Here is a 15,709-nt window from a genome sequence, read left to right on the forward strand (position 1 = left end):
TCTGATTTGCTTTTCAATGGAGGAAAGCTTGCAAGGGGCCACTCAGTGTTTATGCATGTCAGTGTATATTGATATCCCTTACCAATTAGGGAGTGGGCCAATATAATCTAGTTGCCACGTGTTGATGGCTCTCTCCCCTCTTTTTACATTTCCAGTGGCCTCTGGTGCTTGCTGAAGAGGGGCCTGGCAATAGTTGGGCCAATTTTGTATTGTCTTTTCTCTGTCTTGTTTGGACACTAGTAAGCCAGAGTGCTGGACCAATTTCCAAATAGTATGCAGCACCCCTATGAGCTCCCTTCTGATGTATCCAGTACCTGCTTTTTCAGGTGACCACTGACCAGGCTCGGGACAGAGTTTCTGCTTTCATATTTCTACAAGGGGTGACTGTTGGTGAGCTGCTATGTAGAACACTGCGACTTTAGCCTTGGTTGTTGTAATCAGTCTTAAATGTCTGTTCGTAGTTCTGCCCCAACAATGGCCTTCCATTTATGGACCATTGATCCTTTTCCTATAGAGTTATCCACAGTATCAACCTTTCACGGATGCTCAGGAATCAGTACACAGAGCTACTAGGTGTGGCTCTTTCATCATCACTATCCAGACAGCTCAGGGCTCTGCCTACTGGCTGTTATACCCTGTTCCAGACTGCACCCATATGGTGTGGATACTTGGTTGCATAGCCACGGAAGTCCGTCTGTGTAGCTAACCCACATTGGAGTTATCTGTGCACCAAACACCCTTGGGTGGGTTTTTTCTCCTTCCTTTATTTGATAAGATTTCTCTGGGGGTGGTGGTGGGACTGATTTTAAATCTACAGCTTATTGTCTAGGTCCCAACCGGGCCTATAGTTTTATAGACAGATGGTTGGATGTAAGATGCCTGCTCTGCTGGAGATCTGTGTGACCCCTAACCAGAGTCCCATTTTGTGCTACAGATGATGTGGACATGGCAAATAGGCCATCCACTCAACACTTAATAGGGTAAGCCGTTTTAAATTCCACCAATGTGTCTCCAGTTAGTGACACTGTTTGCAAGAGGGCCTGGTTAACTGCAAGGAACTATTTTTCCAACAGGATATAGCATTGCTTTTAGGCCCTCTGAACAATTGCGAGCAGAAGCTAAAGGGCATTTGTTGGTTGCTCTCCCTCTGCCAGAGGGCCCAACCTATTCCTTTCTCAGTCACAGAAATATCTAATTCAAATGGTTTTGCAGGGGTGAACATTTGTAGGGCTTGTGCTTACATCACTAAGGCCTCTGCCTGAGTAAACACTTCTTTTTTAATGCTCCGGTCCCAATGTGCCCCCAATCTTTATCAGGCAGTATAATGGCCTGAGACATTCGGCCAAGGGGAAATGAAGGTCCTTCAATATCCTAGATGACCTACAAAGGGTTGTAGTTCTTTAACTGTTTGGGGCCATGGGTATACCTGAATCTACTGAATCACAGCTGGTGGCAAACCCAAGTCTTACTCAACAAACCATGCCCAGGAATTTTATGATGCCCCCTGGCCTCTGGAGTTTCTGTGGGTTGATGGCCCATCCTCTGAACCACAGGTGCTCTAGAACCTTTTGGGTAGCCTGTGCAAAATACTCAAATCTGTATAAATTAGCAAAATCTGTATATAATGTTCCTGGTGAATGCTGAGCATATCACCTACTATGATTTGGATATGGTTTGTTTGGCCCTGCAAAGTCCATGTTGAAATGTTATCCCCCGTGTTGGAGTGGAGCCTGGTGGGAGGTGTTTGGATCATGGAGGGGGATCCTTTGTGAACGACTCGGTACCATTGTTGAGGTGGTGCATAACTTCTTGTAGTTCACATGAGAACTGGTAATTGAGAAGGGCATGGCACTTTCCCTCCCCTCTCTCTTCCTTCCTCTCTTGCCGTGTGATGTCTGCCCGCCTTCACCTTCTGTCACGAGTGGAAGCAGCCTGAAGCCCTCACCAGGAGCAGATGCTGGCACCAGAATTCTTGTACAACCTGCAGAACCATGGGCCAAATAAACCTCTTTTCTTTATAAATTACCCACCCTCAGATATTCCCTTTATGGCAACACAAATGGGCTAAGATATCACCCAAAACCGTGAGATAACCAGCCATCAAACCAGGCAGACGGTAAGGCAATAAAAACACCCCAGGAAAGCACTTTAAAAATTAATCGTTGGCTCTCCTAGATGAAGGCAGGCATGTCCTGGGACTTTGGATCTAAGGGTATGCTAAAGAAAGTGTTTGCTAAATCCAGGACAGTACACACATACCTAAACAAGTAGTCAGCCTATACACTATATGAACCACATTTAAGACAGCTGCATGTATTAATGGAGTCACCTTATGCATTCCCAGTAATCAACTGTCATCCCCCAGGTGCCATCAGGATTTCACACCAGCCATATAGGGCTGTTGTATGGGCTCTGCGCTGGATGCATGATCTCCACCTTCTCCAGTTTCTGAATCATTGCTGTTATCTTTCTGTGCCTTCCTGGGAGATGATAGTGTTTGATACACACCACCTGTCTTGGGCAGAATAATACCACCAGCTCCCATCTAGCCTCCTTTTGGAGCATGACTCTTAGTACCCTTACCTGGAGATGGAATTAACCTTTAGTTGTTTCAAGGGCAGCTCCCAGGAGAGTATCTATCCTCACAATGTTCTCAGGGGTTTGGGAGATACAGAACCACCATGGGGTTGGTGGAACATGCCTAATTTGTAACAGTAGATGTACTCATCTCGCAGGGATGCATGTATCTCTGTATCCATCTACATACATCAGGAGCAGTGCATTCAGCTCCTGTATCTGCCAGAACTGAAATTCTTTGTTTTAAGGGTACCAGTGAATCACTATTTCTACATGGGGCCTTTGGTCCCCCTAAATGGCTCTATATTAAGAAGAACTTTGACTGTCCTGTCATGGTAGGAGCTGTGGTGCTCACTACCCTTTTACCTTGGATTCTTCTTCCAGAGGTATTGCTGAGGGTTTAGAATCAATCTTAGGCACACTACTGCTTGGGCTTTAGGACTTTTCAAAGTCTAAGGAAAACTTCACTGAGTTGTTTGTCTATTTTCTCTCTTTCCATACCTGTCTTCAGAAGATCTTGCCATATTTTACCCCTTGACACCCATTTTGCTGTATCTCTATATTTTCCCTTTCCTTGTCTCCTTAAGTTTCCCCCATTATTACAGCACTCCTCACTTTAGCTGCACTGCCATAGTTTTGAATTCCCTTATTTCAACCAGAGCCCCTGCTAAGGGACTTAAGATGGGAAGAAGTGTTTGCTTCCACCCAGGCAGAGCGGCCTTTAGGAACATATTGCACATACTGGCCATGAATGTGGCATTATTATGCCCCGGAAAGAAGGGGCATAGACGACCACCTGCATTGCCAGTTCGTGAACAAAGCCTGGGTCTCTTCGATTGTCTTCCAAGGTGCTGGATCCCCAGGTGTATGTATACCCCTTGGATGGCCAGGCTTCCCTATAGGTTAGGATGTGTTGGTCTATCGCAGGAGTAGCACAGGAACCATGTAGGCATTGCCCAATAGAAGGATATGCTGTAACAATGATAATATTTTCAGCTTCATTTCCAGACAGAACCACCCAGTCGGTGCCACCATCCCATAATCTTCCCAGCCAAGTGGCTAAGAACTCCTTTGGGTTCTGGCAAAAATGGCTAGCCAGATCAATTAACTCTATAGGAGTATATTTGCTTAAGGGATATGTTTGATTGGCAAGTAGTGGAGGGCCTCAGGCTCCTGCCTTGTGGGCTTACTTTAATTTACTCTGTGTGAGGGAGTGAATCCTCAGAAGTTCCCCTCCATTATCTGGATCTGTCAGACTCACTTTCACTGTCTAGGGGTTCCTATTTTTTGGCATCCCAGTTGGGGGACTGGACGATGGCAGGGCTTTAGGTATTTTCTTACTGCACCATTTGGCATAGCAGCATGCTGTGTGTTCAGTCTCCCCTTCTTCCACTTTATCCACCCTGTTGGGAACTAACAGAGTGGAGCGTACGTCTCTTTCCAGTTGTAATTCCTCCTCTAACTTGCCCACCTGGCTTTCTGCTGCCAGAGGATCCTCTGTTGCTAGGTGGATGGCCACAACAGAGGTCAGCCTTTCCCGGTTGCTAGAAACCTGGCCTCCTTGCTGGCCAGTTGCAATTTCAAACCCTCCATAAGGCTAATCAAGCCAACTGGAGTTTTTGGAGCATCTTGGTATTCCCAGGGAGGCCTGCAAGCATGGAGCAAGCCAGCCACAGAAGCCTCACATAGAACCTTGCACCATTACAGGACGTACCCCATCAGTTCCTCTTTGCCCCATTTCTTTGGAATCCTGTTGACTATGCCAATTGTTTCATCCTGCCTAACTGCTTTTGGGACTCACCCCAAAAGCAGCAGCAGGGGAATTTCCACAAGAAAGTACCCCAAATTGTGCTGAGATGGGGCTAGTCGGGATTCCAAGAAAGAAACACTAAATGCCAAAGTGATCAGTCCAAAACATTTACTAGGGGAACTTAGAGTGCTGCAGTGGTCCTCATGATGAAGAGCAAAAGAAAAGCGGTGTTCTACCTAGGATGTTTGCAGCCAGGGGTTGAGGTATGGACTTTACGTGAAAGTTCCAGGAATTTGGCCAGGGCTGAGACCACTTTCTTTCAGTGTTTTTGGCAACAACATAGATATCTTTATCAGTGCCTGGGAATGTTCAAGGTTTCCCCCTGGGAAAAATCTGAAGCTGGCTGGTCGCAGAGCAGTAAAGGCACTTCATGATTTTTGGCCAGGACACAGAATGAAGGTGGGAGGAACTGGAGACCCTGCAGACTTCTTTATATGTTCCAGATAATAAGAGTGCTTTACCAGATACATGGATTGCAAATATTTTCTCCCAGTCTATAGCTTGTCTTTTCATCCCCTTAATAGGGTCTTTGGCAGAGCAAACATTTTAAATTTTGATTAAATTCAATTTATTGATTTTTTTTCTTTTATGAAATGTGCTTTTGTTGTTGAGCCTAAGAATGCTTCACAGAAGTGTAGGTCCTAAAGATTTTCCCTTATGTTTTCCTTTAAATGTGGAAAATCACCTGTCCATTTTGAATTAACTTTTCTATAAAGTGTGAGTTTTACTTTGAATTCTTTTTCTTTTTAATCTGTAAATAAGTACTTGCTCCAGTAACAATTGTTGAAAAGATGATTTTTTCCCCACAGAATAGATTTTGGACCTTTGCGAAAAATCAGTTGGCTATACTTTTGTGGGTCTATTTCTGGGTTTTATTTGTATAATTCCGTTAATTTCTGTATCTACATCTATAGGTACAAACACATTTGGAATTGTTATGTCTTCATTTGTATTAAGCTTTTTATTCATAGTGTGGTTACCCTCTTAATTTCTGGTAATTTCTTTTACCCTAATGTCCATTATGTTTTATATTAATATAGACGTTATAGATGTTTCAGCTTTTTCAAATTAGTATTTGCTCAATAAATCTTTCCAATTCTCCTTCTTTTGAACTTCCTATGCCTTAATATTTTGATTTGCCTCTTATAAACATCATGTGGCTAGAATTTTATTAATTTACTTTGACAATTTAGTTTATTTTATGACACAGGGTCTCACTCTGTTGCCCAGGCTGGGGTGCAGTGACACAATGTCCACTCCCTGCAACCTCTGCCTCCCGGACTCAGGTGATCCTCCCACTTCAGCCTTCCCAGTAGCTGGGACTACAGATGCACAACACTAGACCTGGCTAAATGTTGCATTTTTTGTAGAGACAGGGTTTTGCCATGTTGCCCAGGCTGGTCTCAAACTTTAGACATCAACTGATCCTCCCGCCTCAGCCTCCCAAAGTTCTGGGATTACAGGTGTGAGCCACCCTGCCTAGCCAATTTATGATTTTTATCTAAAGTGTTTAATCCATTAAAAAAAAAACTACTTGTATTTTGGGATGTGCTTCCATCATCTTATTTTGTGTTTTTTTATTTGTCTTAACTTTTCTGTTGCTCATTTTTTTTCTTGTCTTCTTTTATATTTTCTTTTATAATTCAATTTTTCCCTATACTGTTGTGGAAGTTAATTTTATTTTTATTCTGTTATTGTCGCTCTAGTGTCTTAACATGCACACTTAATTATTAAACATAAAACTAATCAACTTTTACCCTTCCTTGCAACAGAAAGATCTTAGAACACTGTAAGTACAATTTATACAATATTCTTTTCTATTTGTGATTTCTTAATCTTATAGGATATTGTTATATATGATTGATGTTTATGTTTCCCATCATATTTTCAACATTTATTACTCATTATTTTTCCTTATTTTTTTCACCTTTCATCTGGAATCATTTTCCTCCTGTCTATAGTATACTTTTCGGAAGTCCCTTGAATACAATCTGTTGGTGACAAACTCTTGGTTTTTATTCATTTCAATAGGTCTTGATTTTACCTATGTTTCAAAAAGATATTTTTTGATTAGTATACAATTCTAAGTAGCGTTAATTACTCTGAACACATTGAAGACATTATTACAGTCCTAATGGATTCTGCTGTTGCTTTTGAAATGCCAGCTGCCAGTTCAGTTTCATTCATTTGAAAATAGTACACCTTTCCTGTCTAACTGATTTTAGGATCTTCTTTTTGTCTTTGTGTTCTGCTTAGTCAATATCATGTATACAGGTGTGGGTTCTGTTTTTACTATTATTTTATTTCTTTCCTTTTTATTGGCATTGTGAAATGAATAAATTGCCTTTGCTCGATTCCAAACAGTTTTTTTCTGTAATCTTTTCAGATATTATCTTTTTATTCTTTCTTTCCTCCTTTTGAAATTCTGATTAAATGTATTTTATATATTTCAATTCCATTTTGTCCTATTTGTATTGTATTTTCTATTGATATGAGCTAGTCCTTGTTCTTCTTTGCAAAAAAAAATGCTTAATCCTTTTGCCATCATTTGTTCTGACTCATATTTTCAATTTCTTATTTCATTCATCATAGTCATCATTTTATAATCTGTATTTTATAATTCTAATACACAATATCTTTATCAATCTATTTCTGCTGTTTCTTCCTCTGGTGTTTTATTTCCTGTGTGTTTCATGATTTATATTATTTTAGTTAACTTTGTGGAAATTTTTGAGGCTTCAGTTGAAAGTGAATTCTCCTAGAAAGAATTTGCATTTGTTTTATCCAGGAACCTGGGTGGTACTATGAAAACTTTAATCAAAATTTTAGACTTGAGGTTTTTAGGATCAGTTAGGGAGTACAAATTGGTCTTCAAACCCACAGGGTCTGATTTGAGGACATAGACTTTCAGAATGAATTTCTTTTACTTCTGCACTTCATACTACATTTTAATGTGGGTGGATTTTTTTTGCAACTTCCTGCAGAGCTAGGCTTATTTATGATTACCCTAAAACTCATTTTAGCTTAATGCAGGGAGTTTCTAGCAAAATCCTTTTCCTCTGGCAAAATGGATGAGAATTGTTCTATCCTATACAAACTGAGAGGTAGTGATCATTAAAGTTGAAGTTCACCAGGATCAGCAAATATTTCAAAGTTTAAAGCCAGCTTCAGTCTCTTTTAATTTACTTTTTGATCTTTTGAGTATTCATTACTTTGTTTTAGCTTATTTGTACCTTTAAAAAGTTTTATTTAAAGCCAGATGTTGTGTCACCTACCTGCAGTCCCAGCTGAAGCTGAGGCAGGAGGATCACTTGAGCCCAGGAGGTAGAGGCTACAGTGAGCTATGTTTATGCCACTGCACTCTAGCCTGGGCAACAGTGTGTGAAAAAAATAATACTAATTACAAAAAAACCCCAAAAAACAAAAAACAAACAAACAAAAAAAACACCAAACAAACAAACAACACACGTTTTTTAAAATATTTTTTTCTTTCTCTTTTTTTTAGTGACAACTTTTTTATTTTGTTTTATTTTTTAACTTTTAAGTTCAGGGGTACATGTGCAGGTTTGTTACATAGGTAGACTTGTATCATGGGGGTCTGTTGTACAGATTATCTCATCACCCAGGTATTAAGCCTAGTACCCATTAGTTATTTTTCCTGATCCTCTCCCTCCTCCCAACCTCCACCTTCTGATAGGCCCCAGTGTGTGCTGTTCCCCTCTATGTGTCCATGTGTTCTCATCATTTAGCTCCCACTTATAAGTGAGAACATACAGAGTTTGGCTTTCTATTCCTGTGTTAGTTTGCTAAGGACAATAGCTGCCAGCTCCATCCATGTCCCTGCAAAAGACATGATCTCGTTCTTTTTTATGGTTGTGGTACTCCATGGGTGATATGTACCACATTTTCTTTATCCAGTAAGACTTTTTTTCACATAATACACAAAAACTGGAAACAACTGAAATATCAATCAGATGAATAAATATATCATATTGTATTCATACTATATAATATGATATAGCAATAATTTAAAAAGAACTAACTACACACAACAGCCAATTACACACAAGATAGATGAAGCTCTCATCTTGTTGAGTGAAAAAAAAACTAGATGCAAAAATACATATCGCATAATTCCACTCAGATGATGTCTAAGAATAGACAAAAACAATCATTGATAATAGAAGCCATATTATTGGTTATCCTGAGTTTGGGGAGTGTTGGTTATTGACTAAGGGGGACATGAAGGAGATGTATGGAGCTCTAGAAATATTCTAGGTCTTGATCTGGGTGGTGGTTATATAGGTATACAAACTTACCTAGTTGTGCACTCAGGATTAGTGCACTTTACACACTTTAACGTGTGTATCTTGTACCTCAATAAGGTAAAAAATATATATAATGCTCGTTTTAGTTGATTTGGCCAAAGTATCTCATCTGCCTTACTACTGCACATAAAAATCCAAGTGCTCTACAAATATAAAGCATTTATATTCATTACCTGTATTGCCAGTATGAAGTAAAAGATTGGACAGTTATTTAAAGAAGGCAATGAGAATGTAAAACTACCACCTCTCCTTTTTTAGCAATAGGGTTTTTAAAATCATAACTTTAACTCCACACTTCATTTTGCTTTTATAGTCAGTATCTGAATCACCAGAAACATTTCCTAGAGAAAACGTATTAAAACAAAGTATTAACTAATATAATTGCAGATATAATTTCTAAAGGTATAGTGAAGCTATGATTTTTGTAACAAAAGTCTTGAAAATGAATGTACTTTTAATTCTTTAATAAATGTTACCAGGAAGGCCACAGGCAGTTAGACCTGGAAGAATGTGATTAATTTTTCTAGTGTCTCCTGTTTCTAGAAACCTATATAATTTCTACCACTGCACACTCAGGGCATTTTTTCATGTCTAAATGCAATTTATCTATAAACTATTTTTGTGTATAGCCATTTATTAATAGAGAAGGAAAGATTTATTTTATTGGCAAAAGGAAATAAGTAGCCAAATGGGTATATTTATGTATTTAATAGCCATTGTTTACACATTTGCTAACAGGATCATTAATTGTTTTTGCAAATGAGACTCATGAAGTGGGTAACAAATTGTAGATGAGACAAGATGCTTATCTCAGCATAATGAAGCTTGAAACCAACATTTATTAGCAGGATTATCCATGTCTTTATATTTATACATCTTTGTCTTCCTCAGCATGTTCAGCAAAGTGCCTAGCACATAACAGGCTCTCACAATGTTTGTCAAATAAATAAACAATAATGATAACATACCTCTCCTTTTAAATCATCTTATTTAAAAAATCATGTTCCTATTATTTAATAGCTCTCAAATAAGTTTTACTGTAATGGAATGGGAAAAGAAGAATATTATAACTAATATTTTCATGGATCCAAAATAACCATCTACTACTACCATTTTTTCTAAAGCAAAAAACGCCTCAGGGGGTATGAAAGAATACTTTTGTCAATGGAAAATAATTGTTAACCACTTGATGCCTGGGCATCAAAAATTGCAAGAAACAAATGTTTACTAAGTACAGTATTTGCAAGACATTCTGCCAGATGCCGGGATCCTAAAACACATGGATCATTACCTCAGTTTACTTGGAAACTGGGGCCCTTGAAACTAAGTCATCTTAACCAACTTTTGGTGTGGATCTCTAAGGGCAACATCAGGCAAAATAGGTCTGGCTCTTTGACTTAACGATTAAATGACAATGACATTCCCCAAGGAGTTCTATAATAGTGTTAGTAGAAGAAGTTATGACTTTTGTATTTAGTTTGCTTTTATTTGGTTATTTCCCAAATTACTACAAGCAAACAGGGCTATTCATTGTATTTTGCTATTTAATTTCTTCCTATTCCTTTGATTCATCAGAAGCCAGACTAATGCACAGTACCTGCTAGGTGAAATTTGGAAGCACTGGTTTTGCTATAGCAGAGAGACCCACCCTATTCATTGAGACCACACTGAATGATCTTTCATAAGGCATAATTTCCAAATACCTTAATTTTAATCATCTAATAATCAAGGGTGGCAGCATTGTTAACCTTGCATGATGATTGTTCTAATGGAACAAGATTATAATCTATGTCAAGTGCCTTGCACTTTACCTGAAATATAAAAAGTTGCTCAATAAATATTAACTATCATCATTATTATCTTCTTCATTATCATTTATATTAAGTAGCAGCTAAGAGTCTATACTTTGGAGTTAGACCTGAGATCTTGTCCTGGATCTCTCTCTCAAGAGGCATACAACCTTGAAAAATTCTTCATATCTCTTATATTCAATTTTCTCACTTTAAAATTGAGAATAAAAATAGCCCTAATATATTCAATTGCTGAGATAATCAGTTGAGATGATGCCTACCAACCAAGCCTTTAGTGTGGTGCCTGATACACAGTACATGCCCAATCTATGAAAGTAATAATGACAATGAGAGCAGATTATTCATCTCTATTATATGGTTCATCTCTGAATTCACAAGGCGAGACCTGGAATAGATTCCCCCACCCCAATACAGTGTTGGTTGAATTAAACTAAATTGAGGAACAGACATGGAGGAGAGATAAAATGTGAGATAGCCTTATGTGGCATGGGAGCAGCACCTTTTAGATCAAGGAACGAGAGAAAAGGAGAGTGATAGTCTGATTTGATTAAAATAACTTGTACGGGATTATTTACTACTCCAAGAAAGCCTTGGAAAGTCCTTTACCAAGAACTTCAGCAAATCACGTAGGCTTGGAAAACATTAGTGATAGAAGAATTTATTTCCAATAACGCATTGGAAAAACACACCTAAGAATCAAGACATCTGTAAGGTTAGTTCAGATTCAAGATTAACTTGGCTTGAGTTACCTGGATATTTGACCCAGTATCTCATCTGAAATCCATGTATTCTTAATGACAACCCTGTGAACTGTCTGAGCATAAACGTACTTAGCTGCAAAAATGAAGACATTGATGACTCTGCCAAAAGATAGCAGAAAAAAAAGAAAATAGCAAAGAACAACGGCCTAAATTTGTGCCTTGGCTGTTTTCTTTCCAGTCCTGAGATTTTCATTATCCTAGCAAAAGGCTGTTTACATACCTTAATATAGTTGCCTTTTCACTTACATTCTTAGCTTGGAAATATTTTCCAACAACAAATGCATCTGGGTCTTTGTCTTGATGGCAAATGCCTCCTTTTATGGCCATTGTCACTTCCTGCCCCTTATTCCTCCAAATCTTCTTTTTTCTTACAGTCCACTTACATTTTTGACAGTGAACACCCTTGTGGACAACTTCAAGTGGTGATGCATATTTATATATACCCAGCCTTCTACTTAAACATGCTTTAATAAACTATATGATACTGAGAAATGGGGGAAGAGCTTTGCTGTTGGAAGGCTGAATTCTTACCCTTGTCAATATCTTACCCTGAATTAGAGGGTCTTTTCCCCTTACTGCTGTCACTCATAGTTTCTCACATCACAAAGGCAAACCTGGGAAAACACACACACACACTAAGATTTCTCACTATCCTGTGGTAGCTGATCTTATTGAGCAAATGAAATCACTTGGAAAATGAGTGGAGAGGGGCACCAGTCATAATGTAACTCCTGAATTCATTGTTCTTCCTAGGCATTTTGTTGTTGGAGAAAAGTAAGTTACTCAAATTAAATAAGTAAAACAATTTTTTTCTCTTTATTACTTGACTGCTGAATGTTTTACAGCTTTGTAATTTGGAAAGAGTGGTTCAACTCCTTTTGTGCCTTACTTTATCATGCTATATAATTACATCTGCTAAAGCCCAGCATTAAATTCTGCTTTTTGTGCGTGCATACCGTTCATCATCATAAATGACATTTGTTTTGGATGGTGCTGGTTGCTTAGCACTTTTATTTTGTATTTCTTTCCATCAATATCAATCCCAGCAATCAGTTTTACAAGGCATCTTTTTATTGAAATTTGCCTTACTTCCATAAAGAAAAGTTCATTGCAAATGGTACATTATAAAGTCTGTACATGGGGTTTCAAACCAACTGTTCATTTATTTTTCGTTCTCTTTTCCTTTCTCCTTTTTTCCTTCCCTCCCCTCCTTTCTTGTCTGATAAGTGTTGATATGTTTCATATACATTGAATTTGAATGAGTGGCCCACATTTTGAAATTGGGACATCTCAGCTGGAGTAGAGGCAGCTCTTTAGAGGGGCAGATGGAGCATGCATCCTCATTTCTCCATAGTTTTCATCTTTTCCTCCAGGTTCCCTAACACCTTGCTTGATTAATTCACACTCCCTGTCAGAACCAAGAGGACATGTAGGGTTGTGATCCCCACTCTATGATGAAGTGAGAGTTGCCATTCCTTTATATTTTTTTTCAAGTTAAAAAACCTTCATACATGTATGTTAGATATCCTCAAATGGTTAAATCCATTTCAGGGTCCATTACTTCCTTAACACCCTGTAGTGTCAACCTTGTGTTGAAACCATTGTATTCTTACACTATGTCTGACAGAGTGAATTACCCAGCACTTTTGGAAGACAATACATTGTTTCAGAGACACAATTCTATGGTGTTTTGGTCTGTGTGGCATAGATATGCAACTCCTAGGGACTTAAAGCATCATTTCAAAACTAAAAATAGATAAGCGGGAAAATATTCATTGAAATATTATCTATAACAGCTAGGATTTAAAACAACTGGCAAGGTTCTTAAATGTTAATTAGAAAGACTGTGTTGAAACTTGTAAAACATGTTAAGTGAAAAGAACAAATGCAAAAACAGCACACACATTATTACAACTAAGCCTCTAGAGATATATGAAAATATGGAGTGGCCGTGTTAAACATCAGACGAACATCAATTTGTCTTTTTCAAACAAATTGCCCTTAATTTTATTGATTAGCTTGTTTAGTAATACATGCTGGGTGAATGCATTTCATCAAGCAGGAAACATGCCTCCCAGAGGAATTTCCATCCTAGAAAGTTTGGCCTAAGGACCATTTAGGATTTTGCTGAGAAATGCAGACCTCAGGCACTTTCATTCACTCAGAACTAGAGACCTCTTTCTAGTGCCTATTCTCTATTCTCTCCCCAGACATATAAAGTCCTGTGTGCAAATGAAATCTTGCAATGATTATCAATTTCACAGATTCTTCTCCCTGAAATTGTTTTATCTTGTCACTCTTTTGAACAGGGAGATGCCATTGCCTTTCATCCAGAAAACATGTCAGGAGATCTAAATGTAACAAATACTCCCCCAAAGAATTGGAACTTCAGCAATGGGAAGAAGCAGAAGCTCTGTCAATCTTAACAAATTAACAGGCAGATTGGTGAGTGTGAGCTTTCTCATCCAGTAAGCCTTGGTGCCCCTGAGGATATTGTGTGGATTGGCATTTTTGAATTGTGAATGATAAAATCTTTTTTCCCTTAAGACTGCAATACAAGAAAAGGAAAAAACTTAAGAAAAGTCAGATCTCAGATGGAAGAGGGTGGAATCTTTGTTTATAAATAAAAACAGCAGCTGTCTTTTTTTTTTTTGGTAGATCTATGTTATTTAATAAATCAGGGATTGAAATTATTCTCAGAAGGGGAGTGTTTGGCCTACACAGAGAAGAACTTGGAGTTGAAATCATGCTAATGAAGCAACACAATGTAATCAGTGAGTAGGTGTTATGTCTTAGATGTCTAAGAAAATTTGTCCACAAAAACATATAAAGAAAAGAGTTGTTTTTCTTGGTTCCCTAGTAGAAACCTAAATCTATTTTTTAAATCTACCCAAAAATCTACTCCCCCTGATTCTTGTGACGATGTTCTCATTTTCTTTTGGGAAACTGTCTGTCGTCCATTATCTATTTTGGTATTTCAGGTGGTTGCTGCGTGGTAGAAGCTTGGCTCATCAGAAAGTTCCAGCCTCCAACCACAGTTGAAACGGCCCACATCCATTGGAGCAAAGAAAAGGTCAGTAATTTGTTAGAATTTTGAGAAAAGAGGGTTTCTTTGCACTAGGATTGTGGAATTTAGTAGGAATACCATGGTTTAGGAAAAGTGTACTTGAGATAGAAAAACTCCATAGAAGAGAGAAGCCCAGAGATGGGAAAAGAGCCCCAGGTCCCAGCCGGGCCTAAAACCAACCAACTGTGCACATTTGTTTCATTTTGGCTTAATTCAGTTGGAGTTTTTATTTTAAAATCACCTGATTAATATAGGATTTTATACATTGTCAAACTGAAAGGAAGCTCAGAAACTGACTTTTTGCATCCATTTTTCTGCTCTGAAATTTTCAATTATACTCAACAAAGAGGGAAATACAATTTTCAAAGTAGAAATCTTAACTGATAATACACATTTTTTTTTTCTGGTATGGTTTTACTTATCAAGTATGGAGTTACGTGAAGACCAGTTGTGAGTAATTTTCAAGACCCTTTACCTGTATCCCAAAGTTCCTTAATGTAGTCTCAAAAAGATGTCATATAAGACTTTCTTTTAAAACCAGTCTATGTGTCTATTTTACATCTACTTATTACCGAGGATGGTTTTAATTTTCTGAGACTAAATTACACTGATGGGGTAAAATTATTATTCATATAAATATTAGGAAGCAAGTGGGAAACAGCCTACCTTTTAAAACTCAAATGTCCACATATAACCCTTATTTTGGTAGTGAAAATGACAGTAGTCAGTGCGAAAAGGAACAGGAGAATAAAAAATGAAGGCCTGCAAATTGTATTTGCCAGTTTATAAATGTAGTACATTTCTGGGGGGAAAAAGAGAAAAGTTTTATGATTTATTTTTCTCTAGGTATCTAGAAGTCATAAGAGATGGGCTAAGTCTACTGAGATAAAACAAAGTAGAGGCCTGAGAGAGTTATTTAATTAGTCCAAAAGACAGTTATTATAGAGAAAGGACATTCATTTTTAGAGGGAATTATACTAGCCATGCAAATTGATTAAATTATCTGGACAATGTAATTAAGCTTGCCAGAAAAGCTCATGACTCATAAATTTTCCAACACAGAACCTGGTGTAGCATAGGCTTAAAAATTGGTGACTATAGTCAGTGTCATTGTTGTATTATTGATGTATCGATCAGGTGAGGAAAAAAAAGCTAAGAGCTATTATCTCTTTAGGTAACTCTCCCCATGTCTATATCTATGTCTAATCTATATTAAAATAAATTAAATATACAGTGAGATATATATATATATTTTTTTGTGTGTATATATATGTGTGTGTGTGTGTATATATATATATTTAGCTTTCCAGGTAAATGTTAGTGGTCACAATTCATAGGTTAGTGCAGATGGCAGT

General features: G+C 37.9%; 1 long non-coding RNA gene across 1 annotated transcript in view; it reads left to right on the forward strand.

Annotated features, from left to right (window-relative positions):
• The window catches only part of LOC105477631 (uncharacterized), a 28,571-nt gene extending 14,216 nt beyond the window's left edge, over positions 1-14,355 (forward strand). The window contains exons 4-6 of the long non-coding RNA XR_011619419.1: positions 13,597-13,732; positions 13,946-14,065; positions 14,269-14,355. This is a non-coding gene — a long non-coding RNA (uncharacterized lncRNA). The remainder of the gene's footprint in view (positions 1-13,596; positions 13,733-13,945; positions 14,066-14,268) is intronic.
• Positions 14,356-15,709: the final 1,354 nt, after the last annotated feature.

The sequence above is a fragment of the Macaca nemestrina genome, chromosome 2 (assembly GCF_043159975.1).
Source record: "Macaca nemestrina isolate mMacNem1 chromosome 2, mMacNem.hap1, whole genome shotgun sequence".
Classification (NCBI taxonomy): domain Eukaryota; kingdom Metazoa; phylum Chordata; class Mammalia; order Primates; family Cercopithecidae; genus Macaca; species Macaca nemestrina.